Here is a 21,648-nt window from a genome sequence, read left to right as displayed (position 1 = left end):
CCCGTCCTGGGACACATGGCCCCGCACACTCACCATTTCCCCACTTCTGGGGTCCCCGGCGTCCTCCCTTCGTCTCCCGCAGCCCAGGCAGGTCAAGGCGCAACAGACGGTCCAACAGAGACACCTGAGGCGGTTAAGTGCCGGTAAGCCGCGATCCCCGGCGCATCCACAAGGCGTAGAGATGTCCACGCCCAGCCGAGCGTCGTCCCACCCACCTGCCCTTGACGTGCCCCCTAGAGGACTGTTCGCAAGGACCCCCTCTCACCACCACCACCCCGCCCCCAGAGTTAACAGAAGGTGGAGATCACGTAGCCAAGCAGACCCGGATTCCGCTCTGACCCTCCAAGGATCTTTGCTTTCAACCAAATCCTGCTTCGGACCTGAATGGGGCACAGGTGTAAGCAGGTTACTCAAAGCTGTTTCTAGATGGACCGACCCCTTGAGGAGCAAGCCCAGAGCAAGTGGGTTGCCAGGGCCAGGCCAGACTGGAGCAGGAGGATCTCCTCTCACCAGTCACAAGCTATGAGACATGTTCATTAAATTCTTAGATGTATGAGGGGTTTTTTGGTTTTTTGTTTTTTGCGGTACGGGGGCCTCTCACTGCTGTGGCCTCTCCCGTTGCGGAGCACAGGCTCCGGACGCGCAGGCTCAGCGGCCATGGCTCACGGGCCCAGCTGCTCCGCGGCATGTGAGATCTTCCCGGACCAGGGCACGAACCCGTGTCCCCTGCATCAGCAGGCAGACTCTCAACCACTGCGCCACCAGGGAAGCCCTAGATGTATGTTTTACATTATTTTTTCAGTGTGTTCTTAAAGCACTTTGAGATGTAAACAACTGTAATAGCCGTACAGCAAAATTCCTGTTTTCACTGATAAAAGAAAATAAATTATAAATGTCATATATGTCCCACATTATTATAATTGTTATAAATGTCCCACATTAAATTATAAATGTTCCACATCATATAAATGTGGGATGTACCCAGAAACTATTAATATGCTTAAGAGATTGGATTGCAAACTCTTAATGCATTTAGCCATTTATTTGAAAGGCTTTGTTAAGATGCAACACATACTATACAATGGACCACTTTAAAATGTACAATGGACCACTTTAACATGTACAGTGCTGTGGTTTTCAGTATATTCATCACTATGGTCAATTTTATTTTATTTATTTTATTTTATTTTATTTTTGGCCACCACTGCACGGCATGCGAGATGTTAGTTCCCCAACCAGGGGAGGAACCCGTGCCCCCTGCAGTGGAAATGTGGAGTCTTAACCACTGGACCACCAGGGAAGTCCCTGTCGTCAATTTTAGAACATTTCCATCATCTCAAAAAGAAACCCCTCTACCCTTTAGCTATCAGTATCTTCCCATTTTCCTCCTTCAGGCCCCAGGCAGTCACTAATCTACTTTTTGTCTCTATAGATTTCAGTATTCACTGACTTCATATGAATGGAATTATGTAATATGTGGACTTTGTTGTTGACTTCATTTACTTAGCATAATTTTTTCAAGGGATATCCAGGTATCAATACTTCCTTTGTTTTTATGGCTGAATAATATTGCATTATATGGGCATATCACATTTTCTTTATTCATCTGTTAATGGACATTTGGATTGTTACTACCTTTTGACTATTAGGAAAAATGTTGCTATAAGCATTTGTAAAAAAATTAATAAAAAATTAATAAACATTTATTTGTTTAAATAAAACTTATTTAATAAAAAAAATTAATTAAATAGAGTCAGGAGAGCAGAAGGGGGAGCTCCCACACCCTGCAATCATAGCAGAGCCCAAGAGGAAGAAGAAAGACTCCATTCTTGGCAAAGATTCAGTCAATGAAACACCGTAGACTGTTTACTATAACCCTCCCAAAGTCCTTTTCCCTTCTGTAAAAGCATTCTCCTTCCCTTGCTCTGGGGAGACTTGCACACAGCTTGCGGTGGTTGCACACTCTGAATTGCAGTTCTCTGCTGATCCTGAATAAACCCATCTTTGCTGGAGAAGTAGCTGACAGTCTGTTTCAAATCAGTGCTGTCATGTACAAGTTTTTGGGTAAACATGTGCTTTTATTTCACTTGGGCATATGCCTGGGAGTGGAATTGATGGGTCATGTGGTAATTCTAGGTTTAAGTTTTGAGAAAATGCCAGACTGTTTTCCAAAGTGGCTGCATCATTTTGTATTCCCACCAGCAGTGTATGAGGGTTCCAATTTCTCCATATCCTCAAGTACACTTATTCTTTCACTTTTGATTCTAGCCATTCTAGTGGGTGTGAAGTTGTGTCTTATGGGGTTTTTTTTAACTGTTATAATTAATATATAACATTATATTAGTTTCAGCTGTACAACATGATGCTCCCACATTTGTATATATTTCAATATGATCACCACAGTAAGTCTAGTTAACCTCTCTTACCACACATAGTTACAAAAAAAAATTTATCTTCCAATGAGGACTTTAAAGCTCCACTCTTTTAGCAACTTTCAAATCTACAGTACAGTATTTATTGACTACAGTTGCCATGCTGTACATAACATTCCCGTGACTTATTTTATAAATGGAAATTTGTATCTTTTGACCCCCTTCATGCATTTCACCTAACCCCCACCCTCGTTGTGGTTTTGACTTGCATTTTTGTAATGTGTAATCATGTTCAGAAATCTTCATATGTTCTTGACCATTAGTATATCTTCCTTGGAAAAATGTCTGTTCAAGTGTTTTGACACTTTTTAAAATATTTATTTATTTGGTTGCACCAGATCTTAGTTGTGGCATGCAGGATCTTTTAGTTGTGGCATGCGGAATCTTTAGTTGTGGCATGCGGAATCTTTAGTTGTGGCATGCGGAATCTTTAGTTGCATCATGCAAACTCTTAGTTGCGGCATGTGGGATCTAGTTCCCTGACTAGGGAACGAACTAGGGATCGAACCCTGGCCCCCTGCACTGGGAGTGTGGAGTCTTAGCGACTGGACTACCAGGGAAGTCCCAAGTGTTTTGCCACTTTTAAACTGGGTTGTCTGGCTTTCTATTATTGATTTATAGGAGTTCTTTATTTACTCTTCATGCAAGTAAATAATATACCTTATCAGATATATTATTTTCAAATTTTTATTCCATTCTGTGAGTAGTGTTTTCACTCTCTTGCTTTAAAACTTTATACTTTTAATTGTGATGACATACACATACCATAAAATTTATATCTTAACTATTGTTAAGTGTACAGTTCAGCAGTGTGAAGTACATTGACTATGGGAAACCAATCCCAGAGCTGTTTTCATCATGCAAAACTGAAACTCTATACCCAATTAAACAGCAACCCTCCATTCACACCCTCCTCCAGCCCCTGAAACCATGTGGAATAGACTTCCTTTCTTTTTTTTTTAATATTTATTTATTTTTGGCTACATCGGGTCTTAGTTGCAGCACACGGGATATTTCATTGCAGCCTGTAGGCTCTTCATTGCCATTCACAGGCTTCTCTTTAGTTGTGGTGCATGGGCTTAGTTGGCATGTGGGATCTTAGTTCCCCGACCAGGGATCAAACCCATGTCTCCTGCATTGGAAGGTGGATTCTCAACCACTGGGTCACCAGGGAAGTCCCTCCCCATGGAATTTTCTTGGGCCATTTGTTGAAAATCAATTGACCATAAATGTAGGGGATCATTTCTAAACTCTCAATTCTGTCCCATTGATCCATATGTCTAAACTTATGCCAGTACCACACTGTCCTGGTTATTGTAGCTTTGTAGTACTTTTTAAAATGTACTACAGTTAACTTGTTCCTGTTCTAGATCCCATTCATCTTCTCTGAAAACCAGTGGCTCCCCTCTTCCCTACTACTCTATCCAATTGGGACCCTGCTCTTCCATCTTACATAACTCTTCCCACTCTGTTCTTCCATCCCCCACACCCCAGGACCCCGCTATTCCTCCTCTGGAGCCCTAGCCTTTGTCTTTTTGGAAACCTACTCTCTGCTTCAACATTCTGCCTCCTCACTCTTATTTCCAGGATCTCCTTTACCCCCAGGATGCTTGGTCTCCTCTTCCTGAACCGATTCCTCTTCTGTGGGCAGAACTCTGCCCTATGTTCATCTCCTTGCAGTGTTCCTTACTTTCACAGAGCCTTCACTGGGATGGGCATGACAAGTACTGGCCCCAGGTGTGCATGGCTCACAAACATCTCTGGGGAGGCCTTTGCCTCAACTCCTACTTCCTTTCTCTTACCTGTCACCTGGTATCCTGGGGCTAACTCAAGGATAGCCATGAGAGTTTAGGAGAGGGGACCTTTTACCAGGGAAAGGAAAGGGGCTAAAAAGATCAGATGGATGCTCTTCTTACAAAAGACAGTACACATACGAGTTTTTACTGAATTGAGCAGGTCATTTGTAACACAAATTTTCAGCAGCACCTCAAAATCTGTGCTTTACCACCTCCTCGGGGGGTTGTATCCTTCAAGCAGAGTGGGAATCACTTATTAAGCTACTGTCTCTCAGCTTCAATCTCATCCCTACAGATTTTTGTGTGTGTTGCTGGAACTGGGTCTCAGCAAACCATGTTTCTGCCTTGGTGCAGGCTCCCTCTTAGAGGCTACCAACAGGGGGTGATAGAGAGACTGAAAGGCTGTAGGGGGGAGAAGGGACTTGATTCTTCCAGTTTCTGGTCAAACCAGCTTCTTCACCCTGGCAAAGGCATGTCCTCCTAGCATCAGCTGCTAACTCCAGCTGGTAGTTTTCTCATCACTCGCAGAACCCGCCTCGTTGAGGCTCCTCAGAGAAACAATCACCAGTCAAGCTGCACCCCTCTCTCCCTCTCTTAGGATCCTGTGTTCCAACCCCACAGGACCCATCTTCCACGTTTCTAAAATTGAAACTATATATAGATAGACAGATATAAGATACTACTACTATACTATACTTAAGATTGGTAACCAACAAAGACCTACTGTATAGCACAGGGAACTCTACTCAATTTTTTGTGATAGCCTATATGAGAAAAGGATCTAAAAAAGAATGGATATATGTATATGTATAACTGAATAACTTTGCTGTACACCTGAAACTAACACAATATTGTAAATCAACTATACTCCAATAAAACTAAAATTTTCTTTTAAACTGGCCAATAATTTTTATATCAAATCCCTTTTTTTGTGTGTGGCTGCATTGGGTCTTCGTTGCAGTGCATGGGTTTCTCATTGCAGTTGCTTCTCTTGTTGCAGAGCATAGGCTCTAGGCACACGGACTTCAGTAGTTGCAGCACTTGGGCTCAGTAGTTGTGGTGCACGGGCTTAGTTGCTCCATGGCATATGGGATCTTCCCAGACCAGGGATCAAACCTGTGTCCCCTGCATTGGCAGGAAGATTCTTAACCACTGCGCCACCAGGGAAGTCTAAATCCTCCTTATTAATATACCGAAGATGGCTTGTCTCTTCTGACTGGACTGTAGATGCTATAACACCTTCCTCAGATAAAAAACAAGGTCCTACTATATAGCACAGGGAAATATATTCAATATCCTGTGATAAACCATAATGGAAGAGAATATGAAAAAGAATGTGTGTGTGTGTGTGTGTGTGTGTGTGTGTGTGTGTGTGTGTGTATATATATATAGCTGAATCACTTTGCTGTACACCAGAAATTAACACAACATTGTAAATCAACTATATTTGAATAAAATAATTTTTTTTTACAAAGCCCATCCTCCAACTCCCTTAAGTCTAGACATTTTTTGCCAGCCAAGGGATTTTGAATTCAGACAGACCTCACCTCTACTGGACCGGTCTCTTGATGGGGTCTTTGATCCCTTGTGTTGGCCAGTTCTGTCTCTGAGAGACATCTTCCCTTTCTACTGTGGCCTCTGCCTTTCTTCCCTTTGGGCTGTGACAGTAGCCCATTGCCCAATTTTAGGAACCTGGCCCTTGAACTGTAGGGAGCAAAGCAAACCTTACCCACTAATTGTTGTGTAAGTCTGTTCTAACCTGTTTGGGAGATGCTTGGAGGACACAAGGCGCTGGTCTCTCTTGAGCCTAACTCAGCTCTCAGGTAGGAAAAGCAGCAGGCACTGCTCGTAAAGATGCACAGCAGACTAGAGACCCACAAATATCTGGGGCAAGAGATTATGGAGTTTAGACATACCATAGACTGCCCAAATTCTGGAGGAGACGCTGGAGTGAGATTCTTTGAGATATTGGGACATTCAAAGCAGCTGTGTAGGGAATTCCTTGGCCGTTCAGTAGTTAGGACTCCCGCGCTTCCATGGCAGGGGGCCCGGTTTTGATCCCTGGTCCTGGTCGCGGAACTAAGATCCCGCAAGCCGAGTGGCAGGCCAAAGGAAAAGAGAAAAGCAGCTGTGTAGAAAGTTATGTCAGGGATGATGGTGGAGAAGGAAGCACCAGGTACCTGATTCCCCACATAAACAACAATTGTACTGCCACAAACTCTCTGAAGTTAACTCTTTGGAAACGATGGAGTCTTATTTGAATTCGTGGCTTCCATGGGAAATCTTGGCTACTCCACTGCAGCCATTTCAGTCAGTTTCAGCCTTTAGTGCAAGAGTGACTACCCATCCCCCACCACTCAGCCCATGGCAGACAGCTTTGGAGACAGTGGCACCTATGCCAGGTGTGGCTTGCTAGACCCAGGGTGGGACAAAAAGACCTTGTCCTCCAATTATCTGGGTTCTATGTTCTGATGGCTGATTACTGTTTTTGATCACTGAGGTGCAGACACTGAGTCTAGCTAGCATTGTTTCAACCCCTACCAGCCGAAGTGGCTTCCAGGAGATTTTAAGGAACAGTATCTTTTTTGTTTCTTTCTTTCTTTCTTTTTCAACTTTTTGATTTAAGGATTACAATACTCACAGGCAACCAGATATATGGCCGAATTTAGAAAGTGACTGCAGATGCCCAAGGAAAAATTAAGAGGTACAAACTATTACGTATAAAATATACTACAAGGTGGGAGTTTCCTGGTGGCCTAGTGGTTAGGATTCTGGGCTTTCACTGCTATGGCCCAGGTTCAATCCCTGGTTGGGGAACTGAGATCCCTCAAGCCATGCAGCAAGCCAAAAAATAATAATAAATAAATAAAATAAAATATACTACAAAGACACATTGTACAACAGAGGGGACATAGCCAATATTTTATAATAACTATAAATGGAATATAACCTTTAAAAAATGTGAATCACTATACTGTACACCCGTAACTTACATAATGTTGAACATCAACTATACTTCAATTTTAAAATATTTTTTTAAATTTAAGTGAGCCAATGGAATCCAAAATTTAAAACAGAATACCATTAACAATTGTAACAAAGAAGATTAAATATTTAGGTGTAAATCTAACAAAACATGTACAGGATATATATCCTGAAAATTACAAAATGCTGATGAAATCAAAGATCTAAATAAATGAAGAGACATACCATGTCCATGGATTAGAAGACTCAACATAGTAAACATGACAATTCTCCCCTTGACAGATAAGTCTAAAGTAATTTCTGTCAAAATTCCAGCAAGATTTTGCATAGACATAGTCAAACTTGTTCTAAGATTTATATGGAATGGCATAGGTCACAGAATAGCTGAAAACAATTTTGGAAAAAGTATAAAATGGAAGGGATCACTCTGCCCAATGTTGAGGCTTACTGTACAGCTACAGAAATCAAGATATGGTGGTACTGGTAAAAGGATAGATACCTAAAACAATGGAGTAGAATAGGGAACCCAGAAATAGACCCACAAAAATATGCCCAACTGATTTTTTTTTAAGACACAAAAACAGTCAATGGAGAAAGGATAGACTTTTCAACAAATAATGCTGGAGCAACTGGACATTTATGGGAGGGAGAGGGAAGAAGCATTATCTAAATCTTTCACTTCGTACCAAAATTAACTCAAATTATGGATGAAATGAAAATGTAATGCATAAAACCATAACACTTTTAGGGAAAAAAGGAGAAAATCTAATCTTTGGGACTTAGGACTAGTGAAGAGTTCTTAAACTTGATACCAAAAATAAGATCCATAAAAGGAAAAACCAGTAAATTGGACTTCATCAAATGTATAAAATTGTTTGCTCTGCAAGACAGGCTGGCAAGAAGATGAAAAGACAAGCTGCAGACTGAGAGGAAATGTTTGCAAAACACATATCTGCAAATGACTCTTATCTAGAATATATAAAGAACTCTCAAAACTCAACTATTTTTATTTTTTAATAAATTTTATTTATTTATTTATTTATTTATTTGGCTGCATTGGGTCTTCATTGCTGCTCACTGGCTTTCTCCAGTTGCTGCGAGCAGGGGCTACTCTTCTTTGCGGTGCGCGGGCTTCTCATTGCAGTGGTTTCTCTTGTTGCAGAGCACGGGCTCTAGGCGTGCGGGCTTCAGTAGTTGTGACACGCGGGCTCAGTAGTTGTGGTTTGTGGGCTCTAGAGCGCAGGCTCAGTAGTTGTGGCGTATGGGTTCAGTTGCTCCATGGCACGTGGGATCTTCTTGGACCAGGGCTTGAACTTGTGTCCCCTGCATTGGCAGGCAGATTCTTAACCACTGCGCCACCAGGGAAGTCCCTCAAAACTCAACTATTTAAAAATAAAAAAAGAAGAAGAAGAAGACCCCAATTAGAAAATGGGCAAAAGACATGAACAGACATTTTATGGAAAAGGACATAAAGTTGGTAAGTAAGCACATTTAAAAGAAAATGTCAACATGATAAGCCTTTATGAAAATGCAAATTCAAACCACAATGAGACATCACTGTGCCCCTTTTAAAGGGCTAAAATAATAAAAGGCAATGTCACCAAATGCTGGTGAGGATGCAGAGAAACCAGATCATTCGTGCTTTGGTGGTGGGAATGTGAAATGGTACAGCCCCTCTGGAAAAGAGTATGGTGATTTCTTACAAAACTAAATATGTGCTTTCCATATAACCCAACAATTACACTCTTAGGCATTTATCTTAGAGAAATGAAAACTTAAATTCACATAAAAACCTGTACATAAATGTTTGTAACAGCTTTATTTTAATAGCCAAAAACTGGAAACAACCCCAATGTTCTTCAGTGGGTGAATGGTTAGACAAACTGGTACAAACCATGAAATACTAGTCAAAATAAAAAGAAACTAACTATTGATACACACAACAACTTGGACATATCTCAAGAAATTTATTTTGGGTGAAAAGAAAAAGCCAATGTCAAAGATTACGTACTGTATGATTCCAGTTATACAATGCTCTCTTTTTAAACCACTTGAGATAGAATTCACATACCATACAATTCACCCATTTAGAGTGTACAATTCAATGGCTTTTAGTATATTCACAGAACTGTGCACCATCACTACAATCAGTTTCAGTATATTTTCATTACTCTTACATAAAAACCCTGCACCGTTACCTGTCAGCCCCTTTTATCCCTGGCACCCCATCCCCTACCCTCAATCCAACAGCCCTAGGCATCACTAATATACCTTCTGTCTCAATAAATTTGCCTATTCTGGATATTGCAATAAATGGAATCCTACAATACGTGGTCCTTTGTGACTGGCTTCTTTCACTTAGCATAATGTTTTCAAGATTCATCTGTGTTGTAGCATGTATCTGTGCTTCATTTCTTTTTATTGCTGAATAATATTTCATTGAATGGATATACTTTATAACAGTCTTGAAATGTCAAAACTGTAGATGTGGAGAATAGATGAGTGGTTTCCAGGTGTTGGAAGGGGGAGGTGACAGGGACTACAAAAGGGTAGCACAAGGGACCCTTGTGATGGAACTGTTATGTATCCTGGCTGTGATAGTAGTCACACAAATCTAGTCATGTGACAAACTGCAAAGAGTTAAACACACACACTCGTGTGCATACACACACCAGTGCATGTAAATCTGGTGAAATCTGAATAAGGTCAGTGATTGTATGAATTTCCTGGTTGGGATATTGCCCTGGAGTTATGTAAGATATTACCATTGGGAGGAAATGGGTGAAGGTCGTACTGAATCTCTGTATTATTTCTTAAAACTGCATGTGAATCTACAAGAGTATCGAAATAAAAAGTTTGTCTTTTTTTTTAAGTGCTTCGCTGAAGTCTGACCCACACTCAAGGCAAGGGGAATGAGGCCTCACTATCTGAAGGGAGGATGTTATGGACAGAATATTTGCATCCCTCAGAAGTTTTTATGTTGAAGCCCTAACCCCCAATATGGTGGTACTTAGAGATGAGGCCGTTGGGAGGTACTTAGGGTTAGATGAGGTCACGGGGGTGGGGCCCTCAAGGTAGAATAAAGCCCTTATGGGGGACTTCCCTGGCAGTTCAGTGCTTAAGACGTCATGCTTGCACTGAGGGGGCCACAGGTTCAATCCCTAGTTGGGGAAATAAGATCCCACATGCTGCAAGCCACAGCCAAAAAAAAAAAAAAAAGAGGAGGTAGCCGTCTGCAACTCAGGAAGAGAGCCCTCACCAGGAACTGAATAGGCTGACACCTTGATCTTGGTGTCAAGATCTTCCAGAACTTCCCAGCCTCCAGAATTTTGAGAAATAAATGTCTGTTTCAAGCCTCCCTGTCTATGGTATTGTTATAGCAGCCTGAGCTAAGACAGAGGAATAGCAAAGAAGTTAAACCTATCACACCAGAGATGTGCCATGGAGTGGACAGAGTTGGAGTTAAGCCTCTGCTTTGGAGTTGGAAAGAACTGAGTTCACAGGCATGCTAGTGACCTTGGACAAGTCCCTTGACTTCTCTGAACCTCAGAATGTCCTTCTGTAAAACGAGGATAATAAGGCTGTTGTGAAAGAGCCTTTTTTTTTTTTCTTTTGGCTGAGCCGCGTGGCTTGCAGGATCTCAGTTCCCCCACCAGGGATTGAACCCAGGCCATGGCAGTGAGAGCCCGGAATCCTAACCGCTAGACCACCAGGGAACTCCCTGAGACTGCCTTTATACTGCATGACCCACGGCCTGGCAGCATGTAAAGTGGGTATTTGCTGTTATTATTATTTTTGTTATTATTGTTCATGTGTTGTTCATGCTAGCTATATGGTGAAGCAGGCAGGGCCAGGTCTTCCACGACTTCAGATGCCAGGCTGAATGGCTTGGACTTGCTCTCCAGAGCACTAGGGAGCAATGCGAGGTGTGTGAGCAGGGGAGAGCTGGAGAGAGATTCTTCTGGGACTGGGATGGATGACTAGGAATTGAAGGCAATTGGAACAGACAACTATGGCCCAGGTGATGGCTGTCTGGCCCTGGGTGATGGCCATGGGGATGGGGGGAGTGAGAGGAAGAGACACATTCAGAACAAGTACTAGGTGTGGGGCTCACATGGTGACCCCATGACCCAGGTTGAGAGGAGCAGTTAAGGGGTGGGGGGTGGGAGTTAGATCAGGATTTCAGTTTTGACCTTGCTCTGTACATACCCTTCCCTCTGCCTAGGATGTCTTTTCTTACTGTACCTTCCTAAAAAACTCCGACTGGTCCTTGGAGACTCTGCCCAAAGACCCTATCTCTGAGAATCTGGTTTGCAATTTTCTGAGACGCGGGCTGCTCATCAGATTATCCTGCAAACATCTGAATCCCCCGTGTAGCTCACTCATCCCTCCCACCGGGAGCTTGGGGGTGGGGGGGAAGGGAGGCAGACCTTGGCTGGATCCATTGCCCGACCCTCCACACCCTGAACAAGGGGGCCTTTGCGCACCAAAAAGGAAACACGGTTTACAGGACGTTGCTGCAGTTCAGGATTTGCCCACGCGGAAGCAGCAGTGGACAGGTCAAGAGTCTGAGAAAGGCGCCCGGCATTCTGGCCCCTGCTGGGGGTCCCGGGGAGCTTCCGAGGTCAAGATTTTCAGACTTTGTTTACCGGGCTTGGGGGAACCAACAAGGATCCGGTTTTTCCCACCCGCAGCACCCACCAAGTAGCTGTGGTCCACAGCCCAACAGCTGGTGGAAATTATGCAAAACCTGTTGATTAGTGCCACCTCTGCTCAGAATTCTCCGCGGCGCCCACCTCCCTGGGGATAAAAACCCTCTTCCCTGCAGCCCCCAAAGCACTCGCACGCACCCCTTACCTCCCTGCCTTCGTTTCCTCCCACTTTTCCCCTGGCTCCCTCTGCTCCAGCCACACTGGTCTTTGCGTTCCTCAAATCAAACTCACGACGGTGTCTGGATTTGGGGCAGCTTTGGTGCCTAGAAAAATCCATCTTTGTGGTTACTTTGAAAGTATACAGTCAATTTAAATTGTACCTTTAAAAACAGAGTTTCTCTTAAGTCTTCGGTTCCAATTACAGCTATTATGTTACTTATACAGCTGGCAAAGTGGACCATCACTTTCAGAGAGGTCACTGGATACATATTTGGGTCCATTTAGAAATGTAGTGGGTTGAAATCTCTTAAATATTGCAGATGGCATTTATAAAAGTGTTATATTTGATTCTTTAATCTTAAATCCCTCCACCAAGCAAATGCTTCTGAAGTCCTTAGCATTGTTACAAATCTAAAAATTAAACATATAAATAGGAGTTTGAAATATGTTCTTTTAAACATTCCGATACTGCTTCTTAATTCAGCCAAATTATCATATGACTTTTCAACTTAAAGTTAGCAGCTCAGGGCTTCCCTGGTGGCGCAGTGGTTAAGAATCTGCCTGCCAACGCAGGGGACACGGGTTCCAGCCCTCGTCCCAGGAGATCCCACATGCCACGGAGCAACTAAGCCCCTTCTCCACAACTACTAGGGCCTGCGCTCTAGAGCCCGCGAGCCACATTACTGAGCCCGAGTGCCACAACTACTGAAGCCCGCACGCCTAGAGGCAGTGCTCCGCAACAAAGAGAAGCCACCGCAATGAGAAGCCCGCGTACCTCAATGAAGAGTAGCCCCCGCTCGCAGCAACTAGAGGAAGCCTGCGCACAGCAACAAAGACGCAACGCAGGCAAAAATTAAAAATAAATTAAGAAAGAAAAAAAAATTACCATCCTGAAATCAATTAACCAGCTCTGGAAAGAGACACAAAAATCTGGTAACTTTTCTTCCCTCCAAAGCGGAGGACCAGAATGGGAAGGAGACTTCTCACTGTAAACTATTTAGGATTTTTTGAATTGAAATTACAAGGGGGAGAGGACTTCAACTTTATCTCTACTAGTTTTTTTTTCTTTCATAAAAAGGAAAATGTATATCTGAAGCAATTACAACATTTGCTTCTTCATGTGATGGTACAGGGGTGTTTTAGGATTATCTTCTGTGCTTTTCTGGTTTTTTTTTTTTTTCAACTTTGATAAAATTTACCATTGTCACCATTTTTCATTGTACAGTTCAGTGGCATTAAATACATTCACATTGTTGTGTAACCATCACCACCATCCATCTCCAGAACTCTTTTCATCTTGCAAAACTGAAACTGTTTTCATTAAACGTTACCGCATTCCCCCTCCCCCAACCCCTGGCATCCGCCATCCTACTTTCTGTCCCTGTGAATCTGACCACCCTAGGGACCTTGTAGAAGTGGAATCATACAGACCTTTGCTGACTGGCTTATTTCACTGAGTATAATAATGTCTTCAGGGCTTCCCTGGTGGCGCAGTGGTTGGGAGTCCGCCTGCCGATGCAGGGGACACAGGTTCGTGCCCCGGTCCAGGAAGATCCTACGTGCCGCGGAGCGGCTGGGCCCGTGAGCCATAGCCGCTGAGCCTGCGTGTCCGGAGCGGCCACAACGGTGAGAGGCCCGCGTACCACAAAAAAAAAAAAAAATGTCTTCAAGGTTCATCCATTTGGAGCAGGTGTCAGAATCTTGTCTATGTTTTTCAAATTACAGTTAAATTAAAATACAAAAGCACGTTAAAAAATACAAAAGCACATGCACATGATTAAAACAAATGAGACATTTTTCAGGGCATGAAGTCTTAGCTTTCTCTCTGGGCATCTCCACGATTCTGAATACTGAATACGCTCTTCTCCCTCTAATCACGCACAGGTGAATGGAGCTCTCATCTGCTGATTGTCTGCAGCAGTGGATCAGGATTTAGCTCACAACCACCCTTTCCTTCCACCTGCCTTCCACACCAGTGTAGATCCCATGCTTAGGTTCCTCTGATGGCCATCTTTGAAATTTTTCAGCAATATACTTACCTCTTTATTTCTTCTTCCACCAAGAGTAATTCTTTTCACTGTTCCAACTGGGTAATATTATAAGTGAGTGTTTTCAAGGCACTTTTTAAACTTTTTAAAATATTTATTCATTTATTTTGGCTGCGTCGGGTCTAACTTGCAGCACACGGGATCTTCGCTGAGGCATGCAGGATCTTTAGTTGCAGCATGCAGACTTCTTACTTGTGGCACGCATGCAGGATCTAGTTCCCCGACCAGGGATCGAACCCGGGCCCCCTGCATTGGGAGCATGGGAGTCTTACCCACTGGGCCACCAGGGAAGTCCCTCAAGGCACTCCTTACATGCCAGGCACTCCTCAGTATTTCTACACGAATTCACGTGTTCAATACCCACAACAACCACAATCAGATCTCAGACAGGCACCCTTGCTCTTCCCATTTTAGAGATGAGAAGCTGAAGCCCAGACAAGTTAAGACACTCCCTCCAGGTCACAGAGCTTCGCAAGTAGCAGAACCAGAGCTGCCTCCATTTACTTCTATTTTTTGTTTTGAATCTCATGGGGGTTGAGTAAGTTATTTCTTTCATGACTGTAGTTGAGGTTTATCAGAACTTGCCCAGTGTACACTTAAGGCTTGTACATATCATTGTATGTAAATTTCACATCAGAGAAAAGAACTGTAAACAAATATCGAATTCTAGTTAATGGTATGAGCACTGAAGCCTTGGCAGGGAAGTGTGCAGATGTCTGCAACATATTAAAATAGGTAAAGAGTAAGATGGATGAGTGAAGGGATGGATAGATATTAAAGCAAATATACGCAAATCTTAATTGCAGTATCTAGAAGCAAGTGTGTGGCTGTTCGCTGGACAATTCTTTCAACTTTGCTGTGTGTTCCAAATATTTCAGAATAAGATACTGGGACCTCTGTCCCGTGATCCCCACAGGGAAACCTGTCTTCTCCAACCCAGACAAGCAAGAGGCCCCTCAAATTCAATGTACCCATGCTCAGGTTTGTCCACTTCCCCCAAAATGGTTCCTCTCCTTGAGTTTCTTCCTTGGGTCTGGGTTCTCGTTCTCCAGACCTGAAAGCTGGAAGTTGCCAGAGATTCCTCCCTCTAACCACTGGGTCCCAAGATTTATCTTAGGGTGACCAACTATCCTTCTGATTTACCCAAGACTGAGAGGGTTCCTGGGATGTGGTACTTTCTATACTAAAATCAGGAAAGTCTCCAGCAAACTGGCATGAGTTGGTCCCCCAACTTCTTATTTCTGCCTCTTAAACATGTTCAGTTTATCCAAATTGCCACTGCCCTAGTCTATAATAATAATACACATACACAATAATAATAATAATAATAATACACATAATAGTGATAATAATAACAAGCAGTGACAGCTAGCTTATAGGGGGTGCTGGCTATGAACAAGGTCCTCTTCTGCATGTTCCATCTGTGACAGGACTTTTGGTGCCAGTACACAACACTCTGTACTGAATAACTGTAACATCACCCGTGTTAAAGATGAAGAACCAGGGTTTCCCTGGTGGCGCAGTGGTTGAGAGTCCACCTGCTGATGCAGGGGACACGGGTTCGTGCCCCGGTCCGGGAGGATCCCACAGGCTGCAGAGCAGCTAGGCCCGTGAGCCATGGCCGCTGGGCCTGCGCGTCCGGAGCCTGTGCTCCGCAACGGGAGAGGCCACAACAGTGAGAGGCCCGCGTACCGCAAAAAAAAAAAAAAAAAAAAGATGAAGAAATAAGGTACAGAGAGGTAAAGCCCCTAGCCCACAGTCACACAGCTAAATAACAACAGAGGAGCTGGAATTTGAACTCAAGCAGATGGCTGCAGAGCCCCCTGGCGCAACCACCTTTAAACAGCCATCCTGGAGGGCTGACCCAACTATACCAGCCACTTGTGGGGGGCAGTGTCCCCCTCATTGTAGGCTCACCCTCCATCAACAGTCATCCATGCCTTCATCAGAATGGTTATTTAGGTAAATACTGTTTTCCTGATTACAAAATCTTTACTAGCTTTTAATTTTTAAAGATGAATTCAGTAAAGTGGAAATTAATAATTTCCCAGGGCAACCATCCCCGGAAGATACCACTCTTAATTTTGTTCCTGTGGGCGCCAGAATTATTTCTTCTTGGTGAGTAGCAACCAAGCACTTGTAGTTTTGTATCAAGATATAGTGTGATAGATAGATAGATAGACTGATAGATAAAAATTAATGGATGGATAGATAGAGATACAGATAGATGGATAGATATAGATCAATGGCTAGATATAGAGATAGGTAGATAGATAGATAAAAATAAATGGATAGAGATACAGTTAAATAGATGGATAGATGTAGTTAAATGGATATACAGATAGATACATATAAATAGATATAGAAATGAGACTTCCCTGGCGGTCCAGTGGTTAAGACTCTGCACTTCCACTGCAGGTGGCATGGGGTCGATCCCTGGGCTGGAAACTAAGATCCCCACATGCCGTGCAGCCAAAATAATAATAATAATAATAATAGATATAGAGAGACAGGCGATATAGATCTGTCTGTGACGTGCTTTTTTCCAGACTGATCTTTTAAAAACACAGCTTGGACCCTATCCTGAAAACCTGTCACCGTCCAGATCCAGTCCACACTCCATAGCTCCAGGCCATTAGCTCCTGATCCCCACCTCCTGATATCTCCCACCTCAGGCTCTCCTCACGACATGTACCAATCTGCTGCACACCTCCCTTCACTGACCGTGCTTGTCAGAAGTAATGCTAACCGCCTGCCCCACTTCTGACCCCATCGAGTGGACATTTGTTGTCCACCCAGACCTGCTTTCATGGGAATTTCTTTGAAGGGGGGGCAGAGACTTGACAGCAGTAGAGACAGGGGAGTAGGTGTCGGGAGTGTGTGCTGAGTCAGGGTGTCAGGGTAGTCTGAGGAAGTGGCATTGAAGCCAAATGCTCAAGGACAAGAAGGTGGGGGAGAGTGGGCCAGTGGAGGGCACAGCAAGTGCAAAGGCCCTGAGGTCAGGATACACTGTCCTTAGTGTGACTTGCACACAGTGGCCCCAACACGAAGGAGATGTACACATTGACATATCTCCAAGAGTCCTGGACAGATTATCAAAAACAACAACAACATTTGGGACTTCCCTGGTGGTCCAGTGGTTAAGACTTCCTGCTTCCAATGCAGGGGGCACAGGTTCAATACCTGGTGGGGGCACTAAGATCCCACATGCCATGCAGCTTGGCCAAAAAACAAAGAAAACAACAACAACAAAACAACAACGTTTAGATCTGAAGCAAGCTGTAAAGGAGTTAGTGGTATCCACTCAAAGGATGAAGTCAGGAGGGTGGGGGGAAGCTGCACGTTCAGACTGGAGGGAAGAGTGTGTCGTGCAAGCGAGTCCCTTCATTCCATCCTTCCCCAGATAATTCCTGAGCAGCTGCCTTTGTGGGCCCCAGATTCCAAACGCCAGAGAAACAGCAGCAAACACCACCGACTGCAGACAGTTCTTGTCTCCTCAGACCTCATTTGGGTGGGGAGACAGACTGAAAACAAGATAAGCAGAGTTTGGTTCATCAGGCAGCGATAAGGGCCACTGAGAAAACTACAGCAAGTTAAGAGGGAGTCAGGATGGGGGTGGGAGGGATGCTTTTTAGATAAGTTAAAGGAACTTAAATACAGTGGGAGGGAGCCACGGTGGTAGCTGGAGAAGGAACAGCCTTCTAGGAAAATGGAGCAGCAAGTGCCAAGGCCCTGAAGTCAGAGCGAGGGCTCCTGTTCCAGGAAGGGTGAGAAGGCCAGAGGAGTGGTGAGAGCTGGGGCAGAGAGGGGAGGGGAGGGCAGGGAGGAACTCAGCCATGGGATTGACGTTGGTGTTGGGAAGCAAGGCAGGAGTGGAGGGGGAGGGAGGCTCAGAGCCAAATCCTGATCCACCTCCACAGAAAATCAGCAGAAGCAGGTCTCCCCTGGGTGAATGGAGGGAAAAGAGTTTATTCAGAACCCCAGAGGTGACCAGAGAGATATAGCCAAGGGTTCACAAGTTTCATTACACACTCCGCAAGAAGTCTGATTTCTTTTTGTGTGCATGTGCTTTTGTACTTTTTAATTTCAAAGATATAGAAAATGTTAGCATTTGACAAACTTAAAAAATGGTATCAGTAGGGAATTCCCTGGTGGTCTAGTGGTTAAGACTCCACGCTTCCACTGCAGCGGGCATGGGCTTGATCCCTGGTCGGGGAACTAAGATCCCTGCGTGATGCACAGCATGGCCAAAAAAACAAAAACAAAATGGTGTCAATAGCATCCCATTTTTCAGAAGACACATGTAGGCATAGAAAAATTAATGGAAAAAAACTACTGAATAGTCACTCTCTAGGCAGACGAGTATAATCATTTTCCTGGTACTTTTCAGTATTTTCCAATGTTTCTTTAAAGACCAGGTAATAAGATATGATAATAAATATTATAATTTTGTGTGATCTCAAAAAAATACAGAAAGCATAGAAGATAATCCCTCAAACACCCCCAGACCTGCCACATGAAGAAGCAAATGTTAACATTTGGTCCTAATTGCTTCAGATAAGTTTTTTTTCCTTTTCTGTGAAAGGAAACAGTAGGGATAAAGTTGAAGCCCCCTTCCTGACACTCCCTTGTCCCTGAGCCCCAATTCCATTCCTCTTCCTGTCTCCCCAGAAAACAATCACTGCCCTGGATCTGTGATGAGGTCTTTGCTTCCCATGTTTACATTCAGACCACAGATACGTTAGGAGGAAGTTTGCATTTATTCTGCTGGCAAAATAACAGTGCTTTTCAAGCAAAAATCCAAACAATACATAAAGTATAAAATGGAAGGAGAATGCCCCACCCCACCCCTAAAGAATGGAAAGTAATTATCAGCTAGAGTATAAATTTCACCAGCACATGGGGCCCCAGCAGAGCAGGTGTTTCCTATCTGTCTTGTTCCCTGCTGGGTCTGCCAGTACTGGGCATACAGCAGGTGCTCAGTGCATGTCGAATCCACGTTTAAGTTTCTTGGATCATGCCTATTTTCAAAGTAAACTGTTTTATTTTGGAGTAATTATAGATTTACAGGAAAATTGCACACAAAAAAATGCAAAGAGTTCCAACATACACCTCACTGTTGCCTCTATGGCCAGCATCATCTGGAACCATGATGTACCTGGAACCTATACGCGATTCTGTTTCTTAGTTGTGTTACTATTCACAAAACTCCAGGCTTTGTTTGGATGTCACCAGTTTTTCCACAAGTGCCCCTTTTCTGGCCCAAGATCCCACATTCAGTTCGTCCTCTCAGCTCCTGGGTCTCCTCCAGTCTGTGACAGCCCCTCAAAGTTGCTTTTTCATGACTGGGCCATTTTTGCAGAGTTCTAGGCAGGTATTCTGTAGAATATCCCTGGATTTGGGTGTATCTGGTATTTTTCTCATCATAAGCCTGTGGTTATAGGTGACGGGAGAAACCCAGGAGGTGAGGGGCCCTTCTCATGACATTATGTCAGGGCCACGTGATATCGATAAGACATCACTATGCTGTTCACCTGGATCATCTGTCAGGGCGGTGTCTGCCAGGTGTCTCCACCAGAAAGTTCTCATCTTTTGCTTTTCCCACACTTTACTCTTCAGATGAGACTAACTCTTTTGCCTCCCGCCCACCTTCAAAAGGAGGGGGGAGGGCTTCCCTGGTGGCGCAGTGGTTGAGAGTCCGCCTGCCGATGCAGGGAACACGGGTTCGAGCCCCGGTCTGGGAAGATCCCACATGCCACGGAGCGGCTGGACCCGTGAGCCATGGCCGCTGAGCCTGCGCGTCCGGAGCCTGTGCTCCGCAACGGGAGAGGCCAACAACAGTGAGAGGCCCGCGTACCGCAAAAAAAAAAAAAAGGAGGCGGGAAGGGTTGCAGCCCCAGCTCCTGGAGGGGTGTTTCAACATAAATTATTTGCGATTCTAAGTAAGATTGGACTCTTCTGCCCTCACACCTAAAGACCAGGAAACTGAGGTTGAAGATGACAGACTTCCTCACTAGAGTGTGGCGCAGCCCGGGGCTGAGGCCCCACCCAGCGCTGCGATCGTGGGGGCCGTGGGCGCCCCAAGTGCGCAGGCAGGTGGAGACTCTGCCTGCGTGGGGACAGGGGGAGGAAATCGGGTGCCCGAGCCACCCTGCCCGGCCGAGCTGCAGCCCAATCGGCAGGTCTGGGCCGCCCTCCAGGGAGCGTTACCTCCTGTTACAGAAGTGCGCCCCGCAGGCGTGGTGGCGCGCAGTGGCCCAGCAGCATCCCCGGGCGCGCCGGCCTGGCCAGGAGGCCCAGGCGCTCGCGCTTGCCGCCGGGGATCACCTGGGCCGCCCCCTGCCCGCCGGCAGGGCGGGCTAGCTGCCGCCTCCTTAAAGCCGGGGCAGCCCCGACGGCTAGCACCCCGCACTCCTACAGCTCGACTCGCGCGGCCGCGCCGGGCCTTGACCTCTGGCCCAGCCTTTGCCAGGTGAGACCGCCCGGCGGCGGGAGGTCTCCAGCCGGAGGAGGGGTCTCCGTCTGCCCTCGTGACCTACTTCCTGTTTGTCGGGGCTGCGGGGCCGTGAATGAGGGGCCCCCATCCACTCTCGCAAGAGGCTGTAGGAAACCAGCGTGAGTGTGCAGGGGGCAGTCAGGGCCAGGAGGAGGGAGGCAGGGAGGAGGGAGGCAGGGAGGGGAGGGGCAGGTCAGAGCGGCCTCAAGTGCAGGGGCCCCGCTGCCCCGTAGCCTGCCCCCCTGCCCTCAGGGTCTGAGGGTGTGAGGGTCAAAAGTCTGCGGTCACACGGTTTCCCACCAGCTGCCTCCTGCCTGGGTTCCTCCTGCAGGAATGGGGGGTGGGGCAGAGAGGAAGGTGTGGGCAGGACTTCCTGGAAAAGGGAGCCCCTGCTGTTTGGGGGAGGGGGGGTGACCCTGGGACTCGTGCTCAGACGTTGTCAAACACACCTCACACACCGGACCTACAACTCAGCTGAGAGACACAACATGTAGACACACAACTCGGCTGGGGCACAAGACAGGGACACACAAGTCCTCGTCCCACACACACAGTTCCACTTGAGGACGCAGGCGCGCGTCACAGGCTTGCCACATAGGCCTTGCCAGCTCAGTGTCCACAGCCACGGGGACATGGGACTCCCAGGCACACAGCAGACATGTGACCGAGGCAGGCACGCTTGGCTACACGCAGAAAACAGCTCAGACACACCCAGGCACTGGCAGACAAACACGTCCGCGGAGGACACGGATACACACACGGGAGGTGCCTGGCCGGGGCGCACAGATAGAGCTGCACACACAGCACACACGAGGCCCACGACACAAACGCGCTCCTGTGGGCAGACGCAGAGCTTGTGGGGCAGGCGCGGCTGCACTCATAGGCCAGACCACCCCCACCCCCACCCCCGCTCCCGCCTCGAATCCCCGTGTCAGGCCGCCAGGGAACTAACTCCAAGGCTCACATGACCCGAGGGGAGGGCTTCTGGAACAGTTGGCGGAGAAACTGCATCATCCTCTC

Source organism: Hyperoodon ampullatus (assembly GCF_949752795.1).
Source record: "Hyperoodon ampullatus genome assembly, chromosome: 4".
Classification (NCBI taxonomy): Eukaryota; Metazoa; Chordata; class Mammalia; order Artiodactyla; family Ziphiidae; genus Hyperoodon; species Hyperoodon ampullatus.
This window is presented reverse-complemented; position numbering follows the sequence as displayed.